Genomic DNA, 9,216 nt, shown 5'->3' with positions numbered 1-9,216 from the left:
AGATTAGGAAAAGATGGCAAGAATACACAGAAGAACTATACAAGAAAGACCTCGATGTCCTTGACAACCACGACGGTATAGTCACTGACCTTGAGCCAGACATCCTGGAATGTGAAGTTAAATGGGCCTTAGAAAGCATTGCTAACAACAAAGCTAGTGGAGGTGATGGTATTCCAGCTGAGCTATTCAAAGTCTTAGAAGATGATGCTGTTAAAGTGCTGCACTCCATTTGCCAGCAAATTTGGAAAACGCAACAGTGGCCACAGGATTGGAAAAGATCAGTATACATTCCAATCCCAAAGAAGGGCAACGCCAAGGAATGTTCAAACTATCGCACAATTGCACTCATATCACATGCTAGCAAGGTCATGCTCAAGATCCTACAAGCTAGGCTTCAACAGTACGTGGATAGAGAACTACCAGAAGTACAAGCTGGGTTTCGAAGAGGTAGAGGAACTAGAGATCAAATTGCCAACATTCGCTGGATTATGGAGAAAGCAAGAGAGTACCAGAAAAATATCTACTTCTGCTTCATTGACTATGCTAAAGCTTTTGACTGTGTGGATCACAACAAACTATGGCAGGTCCTTAAAGAGATGGGAGTACCAGACCACCTCACATGTCTCTTGAGAAACCTGTATAAGGGCCAAGAAGCGACAGTTAGAACCGGATATGGAACAACTGATTGGTTTAGCATAGGAAAAGGAGTACGACAAGGATGTATATTGTCACCTTGCTTATTTAATATATATGCAGAGTACATCATGCGAAATGCTGGCCTGGATGAATCACAAGCGGGAATTAAGATTGCTGGGGAAAAGATCAACAACCTCAGATATGCAGATGATACCACTCTAATGGCTGAAAGTGAAGAGGATCTAAAGAGCCTCTTGCTCAGAGTAAAAGAGGAGAGCGCAAAAGTGGGCTTGAAGCTCAACATCAAAAAAACTAAGATCATGGCATCCGGCCCCATCACTCCTTGGTAAATAGAAGGGGAAGTTGTGGAAGTAGTGACAGACTTCACGTTCCTGGGATCCCAGATCACCGCAGACTGTGACAGCAGCCATGAAATTAAAAGATGCCTGATCCTTGGAAGGAACCTAAACAGCATGATAAGAAGTAGAGACATCACCCTGCCAACAAAAGTCCGCATGGTCAAAGCAATGGTATTCCCAGTAGTCATGTATGGCTGTGAGAGTTGGACTATAAGGAAGGCTGAGTGCCGAAGAATAGATTCTTTTGAACTATGGTGCTGGAGAAGACTCTTGAGAGTCCCTTGGACTCCAAGAAGATCAAATCAGTCAATCCTAAAAGAAATGAACCCTGACTGTTCCCTGGAAGGCCAGGTAATGAAACTGAAACTCCAATACTTTGGCCACCAAATGAGAAGGGAGCACTCACTGGAGAAGACCCTGATGCTGGGAAAGATTGAAGGTCAAAGAAGACGGGGACGGCAAAGGATGAGATGTTTAGACAGTGTCATAGATGCAACGAACATGAAGTTGAGCAAACTACAGAGGACGGCGGAAGACCGGAAGGCCTGGCGTGGTCTGGTCCACAGGGTCGTGAAGAGTCGGACTCGACTGTGCGACTGAACAACAACAAAAGCTCACATAAACTCGAAGATCCAACAGCAGGTGAAGGTTTTAAACTTTTTTGAAAATGAAAAGGACTTAGAATCATAACTTTCAAGAGAGCAGAGGTTTTTCATTGAACAATATTTAATTTTAATATTATGCAGGTAGAGGTACTAGTCCAAAGCCTGCTGGTGTTGAGAAGAACTTTTTTCAAACATATTTTTGGCCAATCTGATGACTTAAATGGAAGGAAATGGAATATAAATAATTAAATTTAAAAGCTCTCAGAGGATTTATCTCATATAATGAAATAAGAGTAAATATTAGCCAACTCTTTTCACAGTTACACACTTTCAAAGTTGTGTGGCCTTTTCATTCACAGGCAACAAAATGTGTTAGATCCTTTTACCTATGGTATTTGCAACAACTCCTCACAGACCCAGTGGTTCCTATGTGTTTTGGATCCTATCAAGTTTCCTTTCCCTGACTTGGAGTTAGTTATAGATCATGTCAATGTCAGGTCTTGTCAGCAGCAAGAGGTCAGTTCTTACAGTAACATAAAATGGCAGACTGCTATTAGACAGAAATCTATTTACACCACCATTAAAAAAAACACAACAACAATTGTGGCCTTAGATGTTCAAGCTAATTATTTCAGCACTTAAAAGTTATGAGGCAAGCCAGAGTACAAATAGCTTGGCTTTCTTTTATACATTTCTGTACTTTTTCCAGCTCTGTGGTGTGGTTTTTGAGATGGAACTATTAGAACTGTACACACCATTCTAACTGTAGCAGCTTCATAGATTTATATAAAGGGATTAAGATGTTGGCAAGTTTATTTTCAATCTCTTTCATAATAATCCCTAGCATGGAATTTGTCTTCTTCACTGCTACACATTAAGTTGATGTTTTCATTGAGCTATCCAACCCAACCTTTCTTTGTTCATCTCCAGCAGCTGATATCTGAAGCTATCTCGCTACATTAGGTGGCAGGGAATCAATACATGATCCAACTATCCTGTATCCAAATGGGACCTACAATAAAGATGAATCTGATCTGGTGCTATCGGGTAAAACTGACCAGGCAGAATCATTAAACTAGTCTTCTTCCTCCATTTCTGGAGCTTGCAACATTTTCCCGCTCTGCTCATAAAAATAAAGTAGTTTAAGAATGGGCAAAAGAGAGAGAGGAAGGAAGAGAGTGAGATGCACAGTTAAATGCAAACATTATCTGATTAGCTTAAAGCTGCTAGAATACTGCAAGAAGCAATTCTATTTGGAATTGAAAGGCAGCCTAGAGCATACATTGTCCTATGTTCTCATTCAAATAGATCTTTAAGATCTCCCCTGAAGTGAATCCTCTGCATTTGAAGATGCTGTACCTGTCAGACCAAATATTGACAGTGGCACACATTGCCTCCCAAAGTAAAAGAGACAGTCTTAAATGGTGTAATTAATGAAGCATTGGCAGGGTAGAATGAGGCAATAATTTCAGTGCCCTATTCACTTCTGCCTTAACATGGGAGCTTTAATTCTGGATTTGACAATGTACTGATCCATGTTACAGCATGTTTTCGTCAATTATCCCTCATAACCATTAGCCCCCTTTGCTATGTAGCCTCAGTATAGTTATCTGAAAAACTCTTGGGAACTACTGATGGGATATACAATGAGACAAAAACAAAAGCTTCTGGTGATTTACCATCCCATCCTAAGCAGAATTTAGTCTATTTAAGTTAAAGGGTGTGAAACTGCTCAGCATGGCACTGTACACATTCTACTGAATTATACATGGGGACCTATGCTACAGAAGCCCAAAGGCTTCTGTTTCCGCCATACAGTTTAGGTAAAGTATAGTGTAGGTTGTACAGAAGTACAATGATCCTCATGATTCTTTCCCCTAAAGAAAAGAGAGAAAGAATATAAAAATTCAGTCTTCTAACATTTTCTAAATTAGGGCATTAAGATGTACATGTGGATGAACTGTGTGTGCTTTTATACGTAAGCCTCCTATCCCGTCATGCATGTAGGAGTTTTAGCATTCAACACATGTGAACTGGGTCTTATTTCCAAGAAAAAGTTGTTCAGAATTGAAGTTCAGTCTCTTTGTAAGATAAACAAAGACATGCACAATTTGAATCTATTTTTATATGCACAGAGACTTTAAAGCCAATTCTGGCTTCAGGTTCAAGTGAAAATGCTTTCACCCCTGTTTTGGTATTTTCATATTTAAATCTTATTGCCTAAGATTGTTTGTGTCTTCTTGGCTTACAGGCGAATAAAAGTTGAAGCAAATCACTGTTGCTAAGACAGAAACAGAAGTAAAGGCCATGTCAAGAAACACCTTCTGAATTTTGGTTTTCCAAAAGAATCATACTGCAGATAATTGCCAGCTATTCCTGGAGTCCCATTTCTTGACATCTGAGAGAAGCTGACTAAATGCCTCTCTTGAATTTTAACCAGTTTCAAAGACAAGAAACTTTAATAAATAATTGTGTCAATCAGAATTTTAAAAATCCAGATTAAAAAGAAATCAGAGTTGAAGTAAATATTTTTAACAGCAAATATTCCCTCCCCCCCGAAAAGACTACTTTTGCATTGTCAAAATGTGAACTGTCTCATACCTATTGCTCTTCAGAGAGATTCATTTGGACTTTAAATGCAAGGAAGGTTGTTTTGTTTTGCTTTGCTTTGATTGGCACACAAGTGCCTGTGAGCTGCCCTAGGTCTCTGTTTGCTGCGAAGAGCTGAAAGAAGCCAACTGGATCAGCCTGTAACCTTAAGCTGTCGTGGGATGGGCTCTCAATGAGCAGGAGTATTCATTGAAATAACTCTCCAAGCGTTGCAATGATAATCTCACTGAGCCTGGTTGTCTGCTTCTGATAGTTACACAGTTTACAAAGGCCCCAAGGTATTGTGATGAGTATATGAGAGATGGAATCCTCTCCCACTGTAATTCTTTGGGGTGAAAATAAAATACTTTATTTTGTTTTGACAGCTCAGCTTTTTGTTAGGTATATAGAATGGAATGGGGTGCAGTGACCATGGTGTTGGTCCTGCATGACCAGCACTATTGTCACAGGACACACAAGATGTGAACAGCCTTGAGCAGGTCTCTGGAGAGGTGGCACATAAACGTTCTCAATTAATGAATTAATGTTGCAACAGCACAAGGGCTGGCAAGGCAGAATCACACTGCAGGCATTCAAAAGGCTGTATCATTAAGGAATATCTCTATCCCTTCCTACTCCTCTCTAATATGGATGTCAGCACAAACCATGTCAGAAAGAGCAAATGGGACACAGAGACCCAGGAAAATGTTGCGTGAGTTAGAAAGGAGATGAATGAGAACCCTGATAAAAGACTCCAGTTTCCTTTGAAGCCTGATGGTTAATTATTGATGGAATTCAGGGCAATGTCTGGATTGTACTTGACAGGCTGTGAGTTTACATCAAAGGTTCCCAAAGATGAAATGAAGAATTCAGGTCTTACTGTCCAAGGTACCAGGCCTGCCCTCAGCTTGTCAGGTTGAGGAGAAATAGTTCTCAGTTGAACTGAGACAATTTGTGTGACAGGAAAACCAAAGTTAAATGTCACTGTCAATCTGCATAAATATTCAGCAAGTGTGCTGTCCCTCCTAGGCTAGCTGTTCTTTTCTATTTTGGAGACTTTGCTTGCCTCCCGTCTCTCAACAAAACAACCCTGTCTCCCCCAAATGTCTCCTAAATAACAACTACTCCTGTATGAAAGGTGGGTTAATGGTTCCCAGTGGTTCATTATGATATGTTCATATTATTTCCCCAGTTAAGACCATAAAAACATTTGTTTGGAAAACATAACTAGGCAACTCATGGATTTAATGGCTGTCGAGAGAACTTTTAAATTGCTGTTGTGAAATGTGAATTCTAAGCACGAAGTTATTTTCTACTTCTCTTCCTGGGTATATGTTCAAGCATGCTTGTTCTAATATTACATGCAGGCTTTATTTCCACATCAAATTCAGTAATAGCGCAAATGGTGAAATTGCAAATACATTGGGTTGCCTCCAACCAACAGCCAGCAGAAGGCAGTGAGGCATGCAGGTTTTTCCTGTTTTCCCCTTTCCCCAGAAGTACCTTCTGAGTCCTGGAAAGATGAACCCGGGAGTTACGGGAATCCTATGCACAGAAGTCAGATGGGTCAGAGGTGGAAGTGAAGACGAGGAATCAGGTAGAGTGGATCTTTAAAAGCTGAAGAGGGAGGAGGGATGATTTCACCCAGTTCCCCCTCCTCTCTTGTGGGTTTCAGTCCATGCAGGTCCTGTGATGTCAACCATCAATGCTTTTGAGGATCAAAGACTTCCCAGAAAATGGTAATTTGGGGAAATTGTACCAGTTGGTTGGATTTAACCTACTGGCAAGAATTTGTTTTGACTATGTATATAGATGAAGTATCATCATGTACAGAATGAGACTGTATGTATTAAATTATTTTAATATATATGTAAAATGGGTAGCTTATATTTTCACACTATTCATTTCAGCTTCAAATGAAGAGCCATAATGCTAGGGGTATAATAATAACCCATCGGGAAGCTCTCCTGTACAAGCCAAATTGAAAATAATGAAATTTACAAAAGACCATAGAAGTAGCAACTAAGTGGTAGTTTCCCATAATATTTGTACATACTCTTCAGTCAAAGAAATAGGTATTGCCCCATTGCAAAGTTCTATATTGCAGGATTTTGTAATATTTTTATCATTCTGATGTGTTTTTATTTTCAAAATTAAATTTCTCATTATTCTCATTTTGTTAGACCTGTTTAAGTATTAAGGCACTAGGGCAATCCTAAACAGCAAACAGATGCCTAAGGCCATTAATGGCCTTAGAAGGATGTATCTCTGCTTAGGATTGCACTTCAATTGGTTTTTAAAGCTGGTTGATGATGAGACTTTTCAGAACTTGGACAGTTCCCTGTGTTTTTCTGAGCTCCTTGCTTGTATACCAAAAGCAACAGCAATATAACACCAACCAAAATAACATGAAATACTGAGCAAGCAAATTCTTAATACAAAGGTACTGTACTACTGTTGCTTTTGGAAGCCAACATGGCTACATACAATGTTTTTCCTCATATGCTACTTTCTGCATGCCAATTACCCTTTGATTAACTGTATCTCAGCTTAACATAATTTAAAAATAATGGCACATACATTACCCCTGCACACAGCAAAACGGGAAGCCTTCCTCCAGCCAAAGGATCCCTCTTCCAGCTCTAGTGGCTATTTTGCTAGAGGCTGAACCAGTCAAATTGGATAAAACTTGGCTGAGCAGAGAAGAATGACATGCCAGTTATTTATTTAGCAAAGTTTATACACCACCTTTCTGCACTCATAAGGGCAATGAAGGCAGCTAACAATTGAAAAACCATTAATGCCAACAAAAATAAATCTTTAAAACAATTAAAACCAGAGAGAAAATGCATACAAAACCATAAAAAATAGCAATTAAAACATTGGGCAGGACGGAGCGATCATTGAGGGAATGCCAAACAGATCAAAGTCTTCACCCGCTGGCAGGAGATGACTACAGAAAGGGACAGTGGAGTCTCCCTGGAGAGGCAGTTCCAGAGATTTGGTGCATGACTGAGAAGGCTTACTAGCCACCCAGTCTCAGAAAGTGGGGGCATCTGAAGCAGGGCCTCTGAAGATGGCCATACTGGTCAGGTGGGTTCAGAACGGAGTAGGTGGTCCTTCAGATATGTTGGTCCCAAACCACATAGGGCTTTGTAGGTCAGCACCAGAGCCTTGGATTGTGCCCAGAAACAGATGGGGAGGCAGTGCAGGTGGGCCAAGACTGGGGTGCCCAGAAACAGATGGGGAGGCAGTGCAGATGGACCAAGACCTCCAGTCAACATCCTGGCTGCATTTTACACCAATTGATGTTTCTGAGCACTTTTCAAGGGCAGCCCTGCATAGAGTGCATTGCAATAATCTAATCTAGATATAACCAGGGCATGCACCATGGTGGCTGGATCTTTCCTGCCCAGAAAAGGCCACAGCTGGCTAATGAGCTGAAGCTGGTAAACGGCACTCATGGTGACACCTGCCACTTGACTTGTCCAGCAGTAGGCCTGAGTCTGTAGTACTGTCTGTGTTTGGAATCTTTCCTATCAATTCTCCCATAGACTTTAGTGTTAATCATGGGGGTCTTTCATTGCCTTAAAAGGGGGTGGGTGGGCTTTATTCTATCTTTCTGAAATTTGGCAATGTGATGTTCTTAAGGAACACTACAGTCTCCCTTAGTTTTGTCCAGTTTGGATAGAAAACTGAGAAAAGGGGAGTATCTTCCTTTGAAACCAATGGGAAATAATGACAGAACTATGAAAATGAAACAACAATTAAAAAATAAACAATAATGAAGCAAAACCATAGAAAGCAGCTCAATAACAAAATAGTCCCTGTTGGAATTAATAAAAAAACAAAAGAAACAAAACAAACTCCAGCACACAAGTCTATTGTCAGTGTACCTATAGATACTGCAGGGATTACTATAGAAAAACCTATGACCTAAATATATATACATAAAAACAATAATGAGAGATATGACGCACCAAAAGACAAGAGGAATTGGTATGATTCTGATTAGTCAGTTCAGATTACAGTGAGAATTAGCTTTGCTGTCCCTTTGTGTTTTTTAATTTTTTTAATAATTGTTTTTACATTAGGCTTTTTCTTAAAGTTTACAGAATTTTTTTTAACAGATTCTCCTGAAGAAGTCTTCAAAACATGTTGGGGACTGTATCCATTTTTATTACATATTTTCCTTTGCACCTGTTAGGCTCTGTGAGGTTCTTGTATTGTGCAGTCAGAATCTAGATGTTTTTCTTAAATATACCGCTGAGAAGTTTGGACTCAACCCTTAAGTTATTCACATTCAACAAATTAATCAGTTCCTAATTGATGCAACATGAGACGTTTATAGCCTTCTGATCTTACTAAAAAGGAGAAGCATTCTTTGGTATCATGTAAGAAGCAAGGTTGATAAACTTTGAATTTAAATATGCCTCAGGATTGGAAAAGTTCCTTAGTATAAAGTTCAGGGGAACAAATTCCCTGTTTGTAGGGTGAATAGCACATTGGAACGGCAGAGGAAGGGAAAGTTAATTTAAAGTGTTTCAGAATAGAGGCTAATATTTTAAAAATGAAAGTACATGCTGCAGTTTTATATTGCACAGTTATGGATAGATGTTCTGTTAGCACTAGGAAAATCTGATAGTAGAGCGATGGCAATAATGCTTTAAAGATTCCAGAGTTCCGGTACTATCGCAGTCAGTACTGCTGAGGCCCAATCCAGATCAGGTTTCAAGTACAGAGTAGAGCAGAATGATTGCCGTCTGGCTCCACTTGACAGCACATCCCATGGTCTTGTCTTTCCTTAGAGTTTTTAAGGTGGGCTTTTTTCTTCTTTTCTTTTCTTTCTTTTCCTTTTTTGGGTATTTTTCATAGGTGCATGTGTGTGTGTGCATGTGAGTGTGCGTGCACCTGGAAGTCATGTTGACCTCTGGTGACTGACCCCAACTGGGATCTGGAAGATATTCAGATATTCAGAATAAAGCCTGCCCCCCCACCTCCCACCTCTGGTATTTCAAGGAGGTCTC

The sequence above is a fragment of the Gekko japonicus genome, unplaced genomic scaffold, assembly GCF_001447785.1.
Source record: "Gekko japonicus isolate JY-2015 unplaced genomic scaffold, Gekko_japonicus_V1.1 scaffold1638, whole genome shotgun sequence".
Classification (NCBI taxonomy): domain Eukaryota; kingdom Metazoa; phylum Chordata; class Lepidosauria; order Squamata; family Gekkonidae; genus Gekko; species Gekko japonicus.
The sequence above is the reverse complement of the archived record's forward strand: the minus strand, read 5'-3'. Positions refer to the sequence as shown.